Raw genomic sequence first — 18,885 nt, forward strand, 5'->3', positions numbered from 1 at the left:
TGTGCAGTACTTTCAAAGCTCTTAACAGTTCATTGCTAACACATATCTCCAAAGCTTAACTTAGAGTTGGAAGGTAAATTTCACAGTAATGTAATTTTAACCATTTACATTCACTTTAATATATTACTAAGATGTTTACTCTATGTCACAATGGTGCTTTCCAGTGCTCAGAATTTACAGTTTCTTTTTTTTTTTTTTTTTTTTTTGAGACGGAGTCTCGCTCTGTCGCCCAGGCTGGAGTGCAGTGGCCGGATCTTAGCTCACTGCAAGCTCCACCTCCCGGGTTTACGCCATTCTCCTGCCTCAGCCGCCCGAGTAGCTGGGACTACAGGCGCCCGCCACCTCGCCCGGCTAGTTTTTTTTCTGTATTTTTTTTAGTAGAGACGGGATTTCACCGTGTTCACCAGGATGGTCTTGATCTCCTGACTTCGTGATCCGCCTGTCTCGGCCTCCCAAAGTGCTGGGATTACAGGCTTGAGCCACCGCGCCCGGCCCACAATTTACAGTTTCGATTTGTATACATGTGATCTAACATACGGGACAGTTCTTACTATTACAAACTATCCCTTAAAAGAAAAATAAAACCCACCTTACATAGAACTCTGAACATGGTATGACCTAAAGCAGATTAACGCAACACGGCTTTTAATATTTTAGCCATTTTCTAAATAACAGCATGTAAACTTGTGTATTTAGCATATGAGAGCTACAACTTTTTCACTGAGAAATTATGCATTAAATTTCTTCAACCATCTTTCTCAATTTTAACTAAAAAATCTCAAGACTTGCTGGTTCTGTTTCAGTGAATTCCAGACTGTATTTTTTGGGTGTGGGGGGAGAAAAGGAGGGAAGGAAGATGATAAATACACTGTAAACAGAAGTAAGTCCCCCCCAAAATTAAGCCTTTAAAATAATCATCATCATCATATTTTACTTCTACACTATTTAACACTTAAGAGTCAGTTACAATGTTTCATCTTTAACACTGACAACAAATAAATTACTGTAGGGTCAGTCTGCCCTACCATCTTGGGATCTAAAATTCTAAATGTGTGAAGAGAAGAGTAAATACTTCAACGTTCAATTTTGAAATTTAGAAAAATTTATATGACTTGACTACACTGGTCAAAGCAATGACAAATATACAATTCAGTAAGTAGTTGGTTATTTTGCTTTTGGGGGTGGGCAATCAAAGAACAGAGAGTAACATATGGAGTAAGAAAAAAAATTTGTTTCCCATTTTAGTGGGGGGAATCACAGGGAAGTTTAAGCCTCTGAAATATATTTCACCTACGCGCTGACATTCAAGATGAAATTTTCAATTTTTTGAAGAGCCCCATTCTTTCCTTGAGTATCAAACTGATTAGTAGTCACATCTTCAAGTCAAATCACAGTTTTACAACATGTTGAATGAAATACTAGTGAGGTCAAAAAGACAGACTAAATTTCAAACTAGAAAAAAGAATCTACTCAAGTTTTACATTCAGGTTTCCAGTCAGGTTACTAACATGACAACAGATTTTGCTTCAGTCACTCTTGTCCACACTCACCCCCACAACAGGCTCCCCAGCCACTAACCTGCTTTGCAATATAAGATCATACAGTCAGAGATGGCATTCTCCAAGGCAAACTTTAAATCGATTTTAAAAAGTAATTTCTAATTTTACAGAAATGCTTCTTCAAAAAATATTTTCTCTCACTCCCTCATCTCCTATAGTGAAGGATGTATAATGTATTTTTTTTTTCCTCCAAGCTAAAACTGAACCATCAAAATTGATTCCTGGCAGCAAATCTCTGCAAATTGAAACCAAAAACAAAAATAGAAAAAATATATTTTATATGTGTGGATGGATGGATGGATAGATAGAGAGACAGACAGATAGGTAGAAATCATCCAGCATTTAAAAATAACATTAGAGATGAATTTTGGGATCCTATCACTCACAACTCCAAAATCCATAATGATTTAAGGACATACATTCTCCTGTTTCCTTTCTGGCTACCCTCTCCCCTCCAAAACTGTTCAGTATAAGCCACAGCTCAAGTTGAACGGGAAGAGAGATAGGTTTTTGAATAGTTTTGTTGTTTTTTACTTTGGTGGTCTGGGTGGCACATATTGCTCTTAGCCATTACGTCGTGTCACTCCCTGAGGTATAGCCCTATGACTAAACTGGCGTCTCTGTTCCCTGATTTTTCCATCTGTTCCCCTGGAAATGGTATTGCCTCAGAAGCCAGAATAGTCCTCACTAGCCCTTGCTTCTGGCTGCTCATGTGGTTTCTCAAGGGACTTCTCAGGAGCTTCCTTCATTGTCTTCATTTTTGGTGGGAGACACTACATTGGAGCAAAGTTCCCAGAGCGGCTACACAAGAACTGAAGATGGCTCTTTAGGGGGCTTCTGGCACACTTCAGCATAACTTAACTTTCGGGGTTCCTGTACAGCCACAGCTGTAGCTGCATTTATGTTACTACTGCATGGTGAAGCAGTACTTGCCCTCAATGGCTTTGTAGTACTTGGAGGAGAAACTGGTAGAGTCGCCTGGTTGGGACAATCCTTCTGAACAGAGGAATCCTCTATTAGATCCTTTTTTTGCTGAGTTGTGCTTAATGCAGTAAGCTCAGCTGCACGTGGAGAACTGGTACTCATATTGAGTTGCTGGGCAGAAGTGCATTCTGTCTGCTCATCTGCAGGCACTGGGCAACTAACTCTCAATTCTTCATTATCCTTTTCTTTGTAGACGCCTTTAACAACATCAGACATCCTATTCTCCAAAATGAGTTTACCTGGGATTCTTGATGAACTTCTAGGTAAAGGTGGAAAATTTGAAGCTAGTAAGTCAAACTTCGGTGTTGGAGCCTTTGATTCAACTGTTGAAGGATGAGGTCTTGAGATCCTGTCATCTTGTCGTCGTCTGCAACCTCTGAAAAGAGTTCTGCCCCTACCATAGTCCCCATTCTGTTCCATCTGCAAAGTGGAAGTCTCCTTTTGAAGTTAAGTTTGCTCCTAATCCCCAGTTACTGTAGGGTTATGCTGTTCAGGTGAAAAATTTCTTGAACTAGATCTTCCATTGTCCATCCCCCAATGACACAGAGTCCTCTGTTGAGTGTTCTGAACCACTGGATAACCTAAAATGAGGCTTTGCAAGATATTTTTTGGAATGGTCGACCCATATTCATAGCAGCAGCATTTGTTTTATAAGATCCTGGTGAATTAAAGCCATTCACAAAACTACCATTGGGAAAGGGGGCCAGTGGTGCTTCAAAGTAAGGTGTAGGATTTGGAGACCAAAACTGAGGAACCATGCTATAGACCAAGTACTGTTGGTGAGGATTATATACAGGCTGCCTAAAGACTGGGGAGGCATACTGTGCTTGAGTTTGAATGGGCTGGCTATAGATACTAGAATCCATTCATCAGTGACCATTCTTAGCAAAAAATGTTGGTGGCTTTTATCCTTGCCATAATTGGCTCACCCTGAAATGTTTTAACTTGTTAAGGATTTAAAAGCCTGTTGTGCATCTGTGTCTGACTGGGAAGTGATATACCAGCTGCTACTGTGTGCAAATTCACAGCTTATCACTTTGGAGCAGTTTTCAATTTGAACAAAGCTTTCACTTCCTCTATTGGTGTTGTTTCAGGAATCCCTCTAAGAATCACAATACAACGCTTATGACTTGGTCTCACTTTCTCACCCTTCTCATCAACTTGTACCATGGGAGAAGATCTTAACACTTCAATAATTACATCAGGGTCTGTAGTCGACTTTTTTATTTCTTCCAGGTTAACAACTGTCTAAATTGGGATGAACTGATCACTATCCATTTGAGATATCAAGTAAAGATCCTTTGACAAATTTTCTTGTGAAAAACAGAATTCTAATTGTTTCTTTAGATATTCTTTTCGGTCTTCTGTAGAAATTGCTGAATTGTTTTCTCCGGAAACATCATATATTTGGTAACTCAGATCTTCTGGTCCTAAAATCATCCTATCGGTTGATTCTTCAATGCCTGTGGTATTTCTTGTGGTTTCACAAGACGAAGAACACATTACTTCATGTTCTTTACATGTATCTTCTGAGAGCTCTGCGTTAACCTCAGGATGAGCACCCGAGATGGCTGCCGTTTCATGCCAAGAGCTTTCAGTTCCATGAGTTACTGGGGTGGCATCAGCATTCCCAGGAGCAATTTCTTGCCATAGTTTGGCATTAGGACTTAAACCAGTTTCTTTAGATGCTACCTGCTCCACGAAAAGCAACATGTCATCCTCTGTTCAGCCCAACTGTTCCCACCCCTGCAACTCTAACTGGCTCACAGGCCTATGCCCCAACAGAATAAATGTTTTAAGTAAGTCTTTGTTCTGAAATATTAAAAGGTGTAATACTTTAACAACTTCATTTGCATTATATATATATATTTTTTTTTTTTTTTGAGACAAAGTCTTGCTCTGTCACCCAAGCTGGAGTACAGTAGCACGATCTAGGCTCACTGCAACCTCTGCCTCCCAGGTTCAAGCGATTCTCCTGCCTCAGCCTCCTGAATAGCTGGGATTACAGGCATGCGCCACCATGGCCAGCTAATTTTTGTATTTTTAGTAGAGATGGGGTTTCACCATATTGGTCAGACTGGTCTCGAACTCCTGACCTTGTGATCCACCCACCTCGGCCTCCCAAAGTGCTAGGATTATAGGTGTAAGCCATGGCGCCCCGCCTTGCATTATATTCTTGGAACAATACTGGAATGTGCACAAGGCTGATATCATTCTAGGCAGACTAGAAAATGTAGGCTTATCCCAGCACTTTGGGAGGCCGAGGTGGGTGGATCACCTGAGGTGAGGAGTTCGAGACCAGCCTGACCAACATGGAGAAACTCCGTCTCTACTAAAAATACAAAATTAGCCAGGCATGGTGGCTCATGCTTGTAATCCCAGCTACTTGGGAGGCTGAGACAGGGGAATCGCTTGAATCCGGGAGGCAGAGGTTGCAGTGAGCCAAGATTGCGCCATTGCACTCCAGCCTGGGCAGCAAGAATGAAACTCTGTCTCAAAAAAAAAAAAAGAAAAGAAAAGAAAAGAAAAATGTAGGCTTAGAAAAGAATTACCAAAACATACACAGAAGCATCCAGTTCTTAAAGGATAGAGCCTCTACAAACTTAATGTGGCACTTCCAAATCCCTGAGACCCAACTCCCCCAGTTCACCTGTCCACCATGTGTATGATGTGCCTCAGCCTGGTGGTTAAGAGATTAGACATGAATTCCAGATAATGAGAAGAATGAAGAGGCTACATCATGCTGCTTACGTTTTTCTGCACACACATCCATTTTCCCCCATCAATGCTCTTTTTATTCTCCCACTGGTCCAATGTTAGACTGAATGGAAATACTGTGAAGGCAAATGTTCTTCAGAATTGCTTTTAGAATAAAAATATGAAGGCAGATACCTGGGAATTTCCAAAATGACTACATCAAACCTGAACTGCACCAGAATTCTGACGATTACATAATGCCCCAAGAAGAAAACCAAAAAAAACAACATGTAGCTTCAAACCAAAAAACAAAAGAAGAACTTGAGAAGGACTGTGTTTTTAAAAGACTAAATTTTAAGCATTCACAAATGTAGGTAGACGAATCTTTCACCGGCTGTTGTGGGGACTCACACTGCTGTTTCAGAGACTCTCAGTAGAATTGTTTTGGGCTAGGAGTTCATGAAACCCTTCAGACTTCTGGATTTAATGAGCCCATAAATAAGTCTCATGTTGAACTGCCATTATTTTTTGGACCACACTTCATTGTGCAGACAAATTTTAATTGAAGTATTCTTTTCTTCATTTGCTTTTCTATTAAACTGAGTTCTTTTTATTATTATTATTTTTTATTTTTGGAGGGACTGGTTCTTTATTTCAAAAAGACACTTGCCAATATTCAGTATCAAACACAGTTGCACTACTGATTTCTCTTTCTCCCAATCAGCCCTAAAGAGACCACATCAAAGGAGGGTACATTTTAAGCCCATAAGCAGCAGGATATACATCTAACAGACCTTCTAGAAACCTTACCGGAAAATGGGGACTGGGTAGGGAAAGAAACTTTAAAAAAAAAAACAAAAAGATCTGCAAACTGCCAGTCCATAGACTGCAGAGGCTGTCACAGCCAGATGGGGTGGCCAGGGTGCCACAAACCCAAAGAAGCAAAGTTTCACAATAATATAAAATTGAAAAAGTGTTGTACATAAGCTATTCAAGATTTCTCCAGCACTGACTGATACAAAGCACAATGAGATGGCACCTCTAGAGATACAGACAGCAGCTCCAAACCCAGAAAAGGGTAATGAGATGAGTTTCCCATGGCTAAATCAGTGTCGAAAACACTCTTCTTTCTTTACACAAGGCAGGAAAGCATTTAAATGGTCACCTCAACATAAGGGGGACATGATCCATTCTGTAAGCAGTTGGGAGGGGGTAGAGAAGGGACAAAAATGTTGTCTCAGGTCTTACCATCTTAATTTGGTGACTTCTAATGAAAAAAAATAGAAATAACATTATGCAAAGATATCTTAAAGGTGAAAACCTGAACAGCACATTTGTTGTTGTTGTTGTTTGGCTAACTCCTCCTGGAATCACCTTTCTGGTTTAGCTGGTACTTTGTAGACAGCGGTGAGGTTTCCCATAGTGGAGTCTCTCTGGGCTCTGTTTGGCTCTCAGTAAGGCAGGCCTATACCTTTTCCTCTCCTCTATGGAGAGGGGAATATGCATTAAGGTGAAAAGTCACCTTCCCAAAGTGAGAAAGGGATTCGATTGCTGCTTCAGGGCTGTGGAACTATTTGGAATGTTTTATAAATGGTTGCTACAAAACAACAAAAAAGGTAATTACAGAATGTGTATATCACAACATGCTTTTTACAGACATTATGCATTGTGTTCACATTCCCTTAAATGTTGCTTCCAAAGGTGCACAGCCTCTAGCCCAGCTGGAATCTCCGGGAAGAGGCAGACACAGGGGAGGAGGGGGTGGTGGAAGGAGAAAGCAGCCTTCCAGTTAAAGATCAGCCCTCAGTTAAAGGGCAGCTTCGGGCAGGCTGGCCTCAGGTGGAGTCAGGGTCAGAGGGAGGAGCAGCAGCAGGGTGGGACTGGGGTGTTCTACATCTCATTCAGGTCAAGCAGAGTCTGGTCCAGCATCCTTTGTCTACAGAGGTGCTCCTCTGTTGCATTTTCAGTTTATCTTCCAAGTCATCAACTGTCTATTCCAGCTTGGCTACTGATCTCTCAGCAAACTCAGCACAGGTCTCTTCCTGAGTTTATCAGCAAGAATCTTGATCTCTTCCTCATAGCTGTCTTCTTTTTGAGAGTACTTTTCTTCAGCAGCACTCAGACACTGCAGGTTCTAGTCTGATCTAGTCTGATCTGCTCATCCATCTCTCGGCAACAGGACTCCGCCAGCTCAGCTCATTCCTCTGTGCGTTCCAAGTGTGCTTCAGTGATCACCAACTTACGGGCCACCTCTTCGTACTTCCTCCTATCTGCCTCTTCTGCAACGTGCTTAGCTTCTTTGAGTTGGATTTCCTGGAGTTCCATCTTTTCTTCATCTTTTAAGGCCTGGTTTTCAATAACCTTCATACACCCCTCTCACTCTCATCAGCAGCTTTTTCTGCTTCTTCCAGATTTGCAGGGCAGTGGCCAGGCGCTCCTGAACATGGTCCAGCTCCTCTTCAACCAGCTGGATCCTACTGTTCAAGGAGACCACCTGAGCCTCAGCCTGTTCCCGGGCCCACCTTTCTCCCTCAACTTCTTGCCGGAGGTGCTCAGCTCGCTCCTCTGCATCATTTGCCTGCTGCTGCAGAACCTGGATCTGGTGCTTCACCGCCTCGATGGTGGTGATCCCAGCCATCATGCCCACCCAGCTACTGCTCGCGCTCCGGTTCCTGCCTCCTCTGCTCGGCGTTGCAGCCGCCTCTCCAAAACTGAGTTATTTAAGACAGGGAATCCCTTTTTTTCCAATCTTTATATCTTTTAAACTTTACATCATCAATAGTTAGCATAGTGACTTGCACATATTAGCCTTTCAAGTGATGACTTAATGAAGAATGGCCCTCCTCCTCTCATTCCCTAACACCCGCGTACCAAACACACACATCCATTTTAAGGGAAAATGTAAAAACACTGCAACTCACAGACACAGTGAATGAACGTGCATGGAGACAACATGTGAATACATAACAGAGATGCCATTACTAACGGAGATGTTTTGCTTCCAAACACTGTGGTGCCTAATAATTAGTGACTTGAAACTTCACAAGAAGAATAAGAGAATGTGTGCTACTAACTGATTTTTTTTTTTTTTTTTTGAGACGGAGTCTTGCTCTTTCGCCCGGGCTGGAGTGCAGTGGCCGGATCTCAGCTCACTGCAAGCTCCGCCTCCCGGGTTTTACGCCATTCTCCTGCCTCAGCCTCCGGAGTAGCTGGGACTACAGGCGCCCGCCACCTCGCCCGGCTAGTTTTTTGTATTTTTAGTAGAGACGGGGTTTCACCGTGTTAGCCAGGATGGTCTCGATCTCCTGACCTCGTGATCCGCCCGTCTCGGCCTCCCAAAGTGCTGGGATTACAGGCTTGAGCCACCGCGCCCGGCCACTAATTGATTTTTAAGTCTTACAAATTTGGGCTATATCAAATACAGAACAAAAACCTAGTATGTTTTGGCCTCTGCTTTCATTTTGATAAAACGGCTACAATATCACAAAATTCAAGCAACCAACTGTTACCTTTTTAAGAGATATCAACAAATAGTGAGATTGATGGAAACATTTTCTCAGGGAAAAGATGTTCATGTCCAGACTAAAAATAACGATGCCCAAAAAGAGCACTGTGACCTGTTGATTATATAATCAGTAACCTCTCCCTAACCCAACTCTCTATCTTTACAACATCCAGGAAGATAATGCAGACCAGTCATTGCAGGAAATCCGTAAAAGCCATATACAAGTCCTGACATAGTCAGACCAAATCCAGAACCAGGGAAGTAAAGACACTCAGTATCATAACATGCCAAGCTTACTGAAAGGTTACATGACTCACCAGCAATCAGTAAGGCACACACTTTAAAATGGCTCTGAATATGGTAAGAAACTTGGTTTCATGCAGCCTCACTCTGATCTTATTTCCTAGAAATCCAATCTGATAAAACTCAGCCCGTCTATCTCTACATAGATGGGGTGAGGATCGGTTACAAGGGAGAGAAAATACAATCCCAAATTAACTACGGACTATACAGTACAGAAATGTTTGTCTTTCCCAGTAAGATGTGTCTCTTCCACCATAGCAATTTTGCTCCAGGAAGTCCTCGGGACCCAGGCTCCTGTCAGCTCACCATTCTGTCAGCCTACGGTTAAGACTGTGGCATGTGCATTCCAGACAGCAAGACTGAGAAAGGATCTTGAAGAATAGAGACCAGAGCTGTCTCTTAAGGAAGGCTCCACATAAAACGAAGCTGCCACATGAAACTTATGCTTAGTCTGCAATAGCCAGAATTCAGTCCCATGGCCATGAAAGACACAAGGACGTCTCTGTTCTTAGAAGTCATGTTCTGGTCGAAACTGGAGGATTCTATCACACTAGAAGAACGAGAAAACAGACACCTGGGGAAAACTACATTTTCTATCATGGGAACAGTACTCTATCCAAGTGAACTCAACAATCATAAATGAAGCTGCTATGTAACTCTGAACAATGTACCATGGCTAAAAGTTGTCTTGATTCACTTCATTTATTCAATAAATTTAAGTCATTTTAAATTCCTACTATACGTTATTCCATTAAGAGTTATCTCTAGGCCGGGCACGGTGGCTCAAGCCTGTAATCCCAGCACTTTGGGAGGCCGAGGCGGGCGGATCACGAGGTCAGGAGATCGAGACCATCCTGGCTAACACGGTGAAACCCCGTCTCTACTAAAAATACAAAAAATTAGCCGGGCGTGGTGGTGGGCGCCTGTAGTCCCAGCTACTCGGGAGGCTGAGGCAGGAGAATGGCGTAAACCCGGGAGGCGGAGCTTGCAGTGAGCTGAGATCCGGCCACTGCACTCCAGCCCAGGCAACAGAGCGAGACTCCATCTCAAAAAAAAAAAAAAAAGTTATCTCTAATAATTATGAATTTCATTTCACAAACACCATTGGTGAGTAACAGAGTGTAGGGCTAGGGATACCACCAAAAAAAACCTTGATATTCATTTGATAAAAGGCAAATGCCTTGCTGATGTTAGTTCAAGACACAATGAATTCCGTTTAGTAAAATATTTACCAACTTTAGGAATAAAGTATTTGATTCCCAAAACACAAACTTTCTTTCTCCTATTCTCTTTCAAGATAATGATAATACTAAGAAAATTTTTACAGCGGCTGATTTTATGAGGTGTGGACGTTCCATTTCCATAGAGATGTAGGTATACCTAGACTCACTCAACCAACACATGATAATTTTGTACGTTTCCTTCTCAGTCTCTCTTCATTTCATTAAACTCACCAATGTACGTTAAACAGCTACACATTTAGAAGCCTCTCCAAATAGGTGGTTAGTTCATTTATTCAGTATTTCAACAAATATTTATCAAGCACCTGTCTGTTAACAACTTCCATATGCTGGAGAGTGGACTCTCAAAAGAGTATGTGGCACAGGACTCAGTCTCCCCAAGAGTTTTATATTCAAAAGACATTGCTTCTGGTAAGTAGAACACAGTTATTCTCAGAACTAAAGGACTCCCTACTGTCTATCTGGTATTGTCAATAGCAATCCCGTTCAGTCAGAACAGATTCTCCAACTGTACCTAAACAAATTGCCAGGAAGTGCTAAATCCTCCCCCAAAAAAGCCTTATTATAATAAGTTCTTTCAAATAACTTGTCAAAAAGGATCTTACTACAGCATGGTATGCAGATAATTTGGGTAACATAACGCTAAGAGAGTGAGTCAGAAGCATCATCACTCTTGTAACCTTGACCCTGAATTTGGTCTAAAACTTCTACACGTTTTTAGTGGCATGTAAGAACAGATGCTATAACACCTGAAAATGGCAAGATTTCAAATTCATAGTACCACAAAACCATTACTCTTCCCCCTGGACCCCTTGAACTTTAATAATGTCTGACCTGGTTGGCCAATAAGTTCTAAAAGCAGACAGAAGAAAATTGCCAATAGTAAATATTGCTGGAATGATTTTTCATTTAGAAAGATGTTACAGGTTCTCTTAAAAACAGGTCACCAATTCTGTGGACACTTAATTTTCTTAAGGGAGTAGCCATTGCAGAGGGCAGGTACCCACCTTTGTTTATGCAAATAGAATCTAGCTGACAACTAGATTCATATATTCTTATTATCACTTACACATAAAGCAAACAAAAATAGACACCCACATACACACTCACACACAGTTATATATAAACCCATCCAAATCAAAGATAAAGTGTGGCTAAAGAAGTGGATGTGAAAGAAAGCTATTCTTTTTTTCCCAAGACAAATGGCACAAAAGCCAACATCTCATTAACTATCCAAAGAAAATGATACACTACGCAACTACGTCTAGATAATCATACATTAATAATTTTCACATTACACAACTGAAAAGATTTATAAAGGCACAATTAAGAATCTACCTTGCTTAAGTCACTTAAAAGAAGCAAAGTGACAAGAGGAACAAGCAATTAGGTACTTCTCTACAACACCACAATTCGAAGTGACTTCCTACATGCCCCTTGCTTTAGTCGAATATCATTTCAACATGCAATTATCCCTGTGCTTTGATGCAGTTGTCATCTGCTTTGTTTTTAATGCAAATACCTACTTACTGATTAAATATTTCCCATATTATAGTTTGTGAACCATTTCTCATATTTTGCTGATAAACTACTTTAGCAAGATAGCCAATCTTTGAGACCCCTGAAATAATATTCAGCCAGAGGAGCTCTAAGGTATATGCCCTACTTTGATAGGTCAGACACCTAAAGCATGTGGTCACATAGAGAGCTGTACAAGGGAGAAGTTCTCATCTTTTCTCTCTCAGACTGTAGAAAGTTTCCTTTCACAGCTTTACAAAAACACCAGCCTCCAGATTGGCAGGGCATTATCCTGGCACTATATCCTTCTTAAAAGCTTAACACATCCTGTGTGAAAAACAGGAGCTCTTTCCATCCACGTGGACAAACTGGAGCTCCAAGACAGTAAGTAACTTGCCGAGGGCCATGCTCTTAGCACTGCAGCAAAACTGGCTTTGGAAGCCAGATCTCCTACCTGGTCTGGATCCCCAGGCCTGTATCTTCTGGCCCAGGAAAGGTGATGGTCTCTTCCTAGCATTCAGCTAAAGAAATACATTTCATAAACCATATTTGGTTAATCGCTTTGTAAAAGCAATAGAACTGAATTCAAGTTTTTTCTCAAACTCCTGGCTTCAAGTGATCCTCCTGTCTCAGTCTCCCCTTTAAAGTGCTGGGATTACAGATGTGAGTCACCACACCCGGCCCTTTAAGTTTTTTCATTTTAAGTTGATAGATCCCTGATTCTTTACAATTATAGTTATTTTTTAAAATAATATTTTTACTGGTTTGCTCAAGTTTTTATTTTTAGCACTTTACTAACATCACTCCTATCAAATTGTCAATGTAGATGATATGATCAAGATATAATAGGCCAGGTGCGGTGGCTCACGCCTATAATCCCAACACTTTGGGAGGCCAAGGGAGGAGGATCCCTTGAGAATAGGAGTTCATGACCAGCCTGGATAACAAAGGGAGACCCCCATCTGTATAAATAGTTTTAAAAAATAGGCCAGGCATAGTGGTTGCATATCTGTGGTCACAGGCTACTCAGGAGGCTGAAGCAGGAGGATCACCTGAGCATGGTGAGGTTGAGGTTGCAGTGAGCCAAGATCACATCACTGCACTCCAGCCTAGGCGACAGAATCCGACTTTGTCTTAAAAAAAATTTATATATATATATACACACACACACACACACACACACATATATACACACAACTGCTCCACATAGAGATATTTGTGTAAAACTTTAAATATATATATATATTTGTGTATAACTTTAAAAGGCAAAGTGAAAAGGGGAAAATAGTAAAAGCATGCCTAACTTTTAAAGTTATATTCAGGAGATTCAGGAGATTGCTTGCCAAGTTTTTTTTTTTTTTTAATTTAGCACATTGTCTAAAGAAAAACAACTTTTACCAAAACAGTGTATCGAACAATAAGAACTTCACTAAAGAGTGATAAAATTTTCCTTGTAGAAAGGTTACAGATATCTCTATTGATCTTCTGTACCTTCCTTCTGGAAGTAAGATCCTTATAAAAGAATAACTCAAGGACACCATAAAGAAAGTAAAAAAAGAGAACCAACACACTAGAAAAAAATACTTGCAAATCACATATATAAGGCTTGTATCTAGTATATGTAAATAACTCTTACAACTCAATAATAAAATGACAACCCAATTTAAAAATGAACAAAGAATGTGGATAGACATTTCTTCAAAGAAGATATACAAATAGAAAATAAACACATAAAAAGATTCCCAACATCATTAGTCATTGAGAAAATAGAAATCAAAACCACAGTGAGATACTACTTCATATCCACCAGGAAGGCTATAATCAAAAGGACAAAATATATAAGTGTTATTGAGGATTCTGAGAAATTGAAATCCTCATACATTCCTATGGGGAAATGTAAAATCATGCAGTCACTTTGAAAACTAGTTTTACGGTTCCTCAAAATGTTAAACCATGTGACCCAGAAATTCTCCTCCAAGGTATCTACCCAAGAAAAACAAAAACATACACAAAACTTTATACATTAATGTTGTGTCAACACAAAACTTTATACATTAATGTTCATAGAAGCATTTAATCATAGTAGCCCAAAACGGGAAACAACAAAATGTCTACAAACTAATGAAAGGATAAACAAAAGATGGTATGTTTCTACAACGGATTTTTCAGCAATAAGAAAGAATGAGACAACATGAATGAATCCCAAAAACATTACGCTAAGTTAAAGCTAGTCGTACTGTATAATATCAATTACACAAACTGTCCAGATACGCAAATCAATAGAAACCGATAGTAGATTAGAGATCGCCTAGGACTGAGCTGAGCCAGTGTGAGAATGGGGAGCCATGCCTGACGGGTACTGGGTTTCTTTTTGGGGTCGTAAAATATTCTGTAATTAGATAATGGTGACGGATGCACGAGTTTGTGAATACACTAAAAGTCAATGAATGTACGCTTAAAAAGGGTAGATGTTACAGTATGTGAATTGTATATCCATAACAGGTTATAATTGAAAAAAGAATACTATATAACGTACAATACACTTAATTTTAAATTGGAATGAAGGAAGGAAGGACAGAAGAAGGAAGGAATAAAAGGAAATTAAGGAGGAGGGAGGGAGGGAGGGAAAGAGAGACACACACACACAGATCTCAAGGAAGTCAGTCATGACCGTGGGCACGCTTCTAATGGAACCAGGCTCCAGATGGAATGCAGTCACATGCACATTAGGTCATATGAAGTAAGCTATTTTATTTTACATATTGTATCAGAAAACTTAAGGCATGTTTCTTTAAATCAATTGGGTATTTCTCACAGCTTATTTTAAATACTGTAAAGTTACCTCCTCGCATTCTCCTGTGAACTACATCATCCATGTTCTTCATGGTTTATTTTCCTGACACACCAGATAAGATGTTATTTCCACTGAACACAATCCTGGTCTTCAAACTATCCACATGATTGAAGCAGGCCACTTCCCACTGATCCAACAATTTGGTAAGATACTATAAGACTGGAAACAATGGAGAGGAGTGGAAGATCTTTCCAGTTCATGTTCATAAGTAGCCAGCATGATTACACCTACTGTTCACAGATTTCCAATGACATTTACAATTTTAACAACGTACTTTTCCAGCCGCACAAACATAGGGACCAAGAAACACCTTCTGTCACAAGTACCACTGATCAACCCAGAAAATGCCACCAAAATGGGAGGAGAGAGTTAATAAATCAACTCCTACTGCTTTAAACTCCAATTCAAAAGTCTCTCTGTGACTTCCAACCTGTTTGGGGTAATCCCTAGACAGGTGGCAACCTTACCAGAGTAAATTAACCACCTCCTAATTGTCCAAAAAGAGTTTGCTGGTAACTGACAGGAATACAGCTAACTATGACTGCGCCCGTAGGGAATATAAAATTTACATAACCCCCTTAGAGGTTAAGGGAATAGTGACTTCTATAAACAGAGATTTTAATTTAACGGAAAACATTTTAAAATAAAGTTTAGGTATACAGCCTTTTAAGGAATTGAAACAGACATCATAAGCAGGTAAATACAGAGCTGCTGTGGGAAGAAATTAAATTATCCAAGACTGCTTTTACCCAGAAGCTTTTTAACCTTCATCCTGTATGGCTTATTTTGGATGATTTTTCAGCCAGATAATAAAAAGCAATTTCATTTAAGTGCTGCAGTCACAGAGGTTACTGCACGAAATCCTTCTAAGCTTCATTTCCACGTCTCTTTATGGGCACACCTCTAGCATTCGTTCATTCTTTGGGAAGCATACTTTCCTCTATGTGTGTGCAGAGTCCCCTAGAAAAAATCCCAAACTTCATTCCCCTGTTCTCATTCACTTCAAGAAGTGGTCAGCTTTGTGGAAATGTAGAAGTCGGACTTTCGGTCATCTTTATAAGCCAAAAAGTGTATTTGTTCCTTTTCCATTAAAAAGAACAGAGATCACATGGGAGGCAGTATGTCTAAAATAATGAATCAAAACTTTGAAAGACCCATGCTCAGAAACATATTCATATTCTACGTATTTATATATAAAATATATGTAACAGGACACAATGCACGATGCTTTTAAAAACCCAGCATCAGGGTTATCTGCTGTGACTTGGTATCAGCAGAGAGAAAGAGGCAGATGGAATTCTGGAACATGAGTAAGATAACACTCATGTCAAAACAAAAAACAAAAAAAAACTCCTTGTCCTCAAGCATGCTAATGAAGCAAGTGATAAGCTATAGGTCAAATTTCCACTTCTACAATCAAAACTTATCATACAAGCTCTTAAAAAGGGAGTGCATCTGTCATATGTGAATGACTTCAAGCCGTTCACTGAACTTTTAGGTGTATAGGAAAACTTAAAAGCACTTCACAACTCCTTGTGGGTATAATTAGCCTGTTGGAATTGTTGGCAATTCTCATTCTGGGACTTTAAAAGGTCACTCCACTCTTTTAAGATACCAAATTTGGAGGTACTCTCCCTTCTGGACAGATTAGGCACACCCTGCAATTAGTATACACAGCTGCACCTGTTGCAAAGCCTTCACTGATGTAAATGGGGACAGTCAACAACATTCTAAATTCTTGAGGGATTATTAGACCTTGGAAACCAAGTGATGAACAAATCTGATGTCTGCTATTGAGGTGATGGATGGTGGTCACACCCTGACCACACACAGAAGCCACAATTTTTATTCTCTATAGACAATTCCAGCTAACATGGAATCTCAATCCTGTAAGCAGTCAACATGCAATTTTGCTATTTAACAGAACTAAGTTTTTCATAATCTAGTTGAGTTTCTACAAAGAACAAAGAGAACTCCAGATTAAAAAAAAAAAATACAAGTTACAGAAACAGCATTATTGATTTATATAAACTTTACTAAAATCGTAGTGAAGTAAAAATGTTGCTGGTCACATAAGGAGAAAAGCTTTTGCAGTTTATAAATGTGTAGGTCAAAGCTACTCAAATTCTTCTTTAATCTGTTAATCCTTTATAAAAGTATTATACACACTGACAATGATAGTGATTTCACTGCTATAGTACAAAATAATAATATAGATATTTAAAAGAAATGCATTTAGGAAAGAGGCATGAATTTAAGAAATCAGATTCGAAGTTTGAGAAAGTCTGATATAACTGTCATTAAACAGTAGTTAAATCTTAAACATAAAGCCATAAATTATGTCCTTCCTTACTTCCTTCTTCCTTCTGTCTTTCCTTTCTTTTTTAATGAAAGAGAAGCACAGGGCTGACAGGGGTCTAAATCCCCCTTTCTCTTTAAACCATGTGAATCTTAGATATTTTCTACGTTAGGAAACACAGTTCTTTGGCAGCTGATACAGGTGGTCACATAAACAAAAAGAAATACCGTAAAGCCATCTTCAACTAAGATATTGTGCTTGGTAAATCTATTAGGCAAAGAGCCTCTTATTATCACCACAATATGTTAAATATCATCATATATGCTTAAGTGCTTTTTCTTCATATATAAATTCTTTTCAAAACATAATTGGAATTTTACAAAATAGGGAAAAAGCTTTTTTTTAAGGAGTTTTACTATATTACTGTTAAGTAGGTATACTTTCTTCTGAGTGTATTAACTACATGTGGAAATACCTTTAAAAGGTCAGCTGAAATAATACTATAAAACTTCAACTAATGAGACTATTTCAAAATTAGCATTCCAACTTGAATAAAACCAACAGGAGTTGATTACATTCTTATTGCTCTCCAAAAGTATTTTCATCTGATATTTACTTGAAAGTGTGTGTGTGTGTGTGTGTGTGTGTGTGTACCTTTTAAAACTCATAGAAGAAAATTATGAAATGGATAATTTTTTTAGGTTTGCTGTTGGGTCTATATGGTAATCAAATTTAGAAAACTATAAATTACATTTAAATTTATTATTTACAAGCAATTAATTATAAGAAAAAAACAGCCAGGTGGCTTTCATTACATCAATTACTGTTAATGACAGAGACCTCATGCTGCTACTGTATTTAGCATTTGCATGTGTCAAGTGCACATAGTGGTGTGTAACTCCTCTCCTCAGGGTGGAACCAAGCATTGAAGCAGAAGGCAAACTGCCCCAAGTTTCAGATCACACCCCAACTAGCCCTTTCGGCCCCACGTATTCCGAAGGGTTTAACATTTGTAGCAGAAAATCTGTCTTCCAATAATATTTTGTTGAAACAGCTTTAAAACCAGATATATAATTACTGATCCTTAAATAGTATTTACCTACACTTCAGTTACTTAAAGTCCTACCTCTATGATTTAAATATTACCAAAAAAAGTTTAACGAATTTGCAGCAAACCGAGGCATCTATTAATGTCTCACAAATGCAGTTTTTAAAGTAATATTTAATGCCGCCTCCCTACCACAGGAACTGTGCTAAATAAATGGACAATAACTCTTTTTTCAGGGTTCTGTCTCTGTTTTACTTAGCCTTTTGTAGTGATTCTCCCAACTCTACAGTAGGTAGAAGTTCCTTCCAAAGACAAGGAAGAATTTTACCTCTTTATTCTGAGAAAAAGCGTGAGTTTCAGTGATACAATAGGAGAATAGGAGCTTATAAGATATGGAAAGAAAAACAGAAAGAAAATAAAAATAAATAGCTAATAAGTTTCATCCTATTTCAAACTCCATCCCAAATAAAGGCATAAATAAGTATCTCCAACTCCCTCCATCAGTACCACCAGAAAAAGGAGAAAGTTTTACGAAAATGCTTTGTAATCTATAGGATAAAATTTAAAAATTACTATAGTCTTCCTTTCTAAGCAAATAAAAAACGCTTTAAAATGTAACTGAAAATCCTCAATTGAGCTACCACTCTGGTATTCCAGGATTAACTGCCTAGTTAGATTATCTAACCCTTCACTTCTCTTCTTCCTCTAAGAAGTCTGCCTAATACAGGCGCGGTGGCTCACGCCTGTAATCCCAGCACTTTGGGAGGCCGAGGCGGGCGGATCACGAGGTCAGGAGATCGAGACCATCCTGGCTAACATGGTGAAACTCCGTCTCTACTAAAAATACAAAAAAATTAGCCGGGCGTGGTGGCGGCGC

At 39.4% G+C, this 18,885-nt stretch overlaps 1 protein-coding gene and 2 pseudogenes across 5 annotated transcripts in view; all 3 read right to left on the reverse strand.

The window, feature by feature from the left end:
- Positions 1-18,885, reverse strand: part of CUNH15orf41 (chromosome unknown C15orf41 homolog) — a 234,754-nt gene that overhangs the window by 193,183 nt on the left and 22,686 nt on the right. The gene's annotated exons all lie outside the window — the stretch shown is intronic.
- LOC117070902 lies at positions 2,090-4,281 on the reverse strand (annotated as a pseudogene).
- On the reverse strand, positions 6,973-7,975 carry LOC117070904 (annotated as a pseudogene).

Source organism: Trachypithecus francoisi, unplaced genomic scaffold, assembly GCF_009764315.1.
Source record: "Trachypithecus francoisi isolate TF-2019V2 unplaced genomic scaffold, Tfra_2.0 Lachesis_group3, whole genome shotgun sequence".
NCBI classification, from domain to species: Eukaryota; Metazoa; Chordata; class Mammalia; order Primates; family Cercopithecidae; genus Trachypithecus; species Trachypithecus francoisi.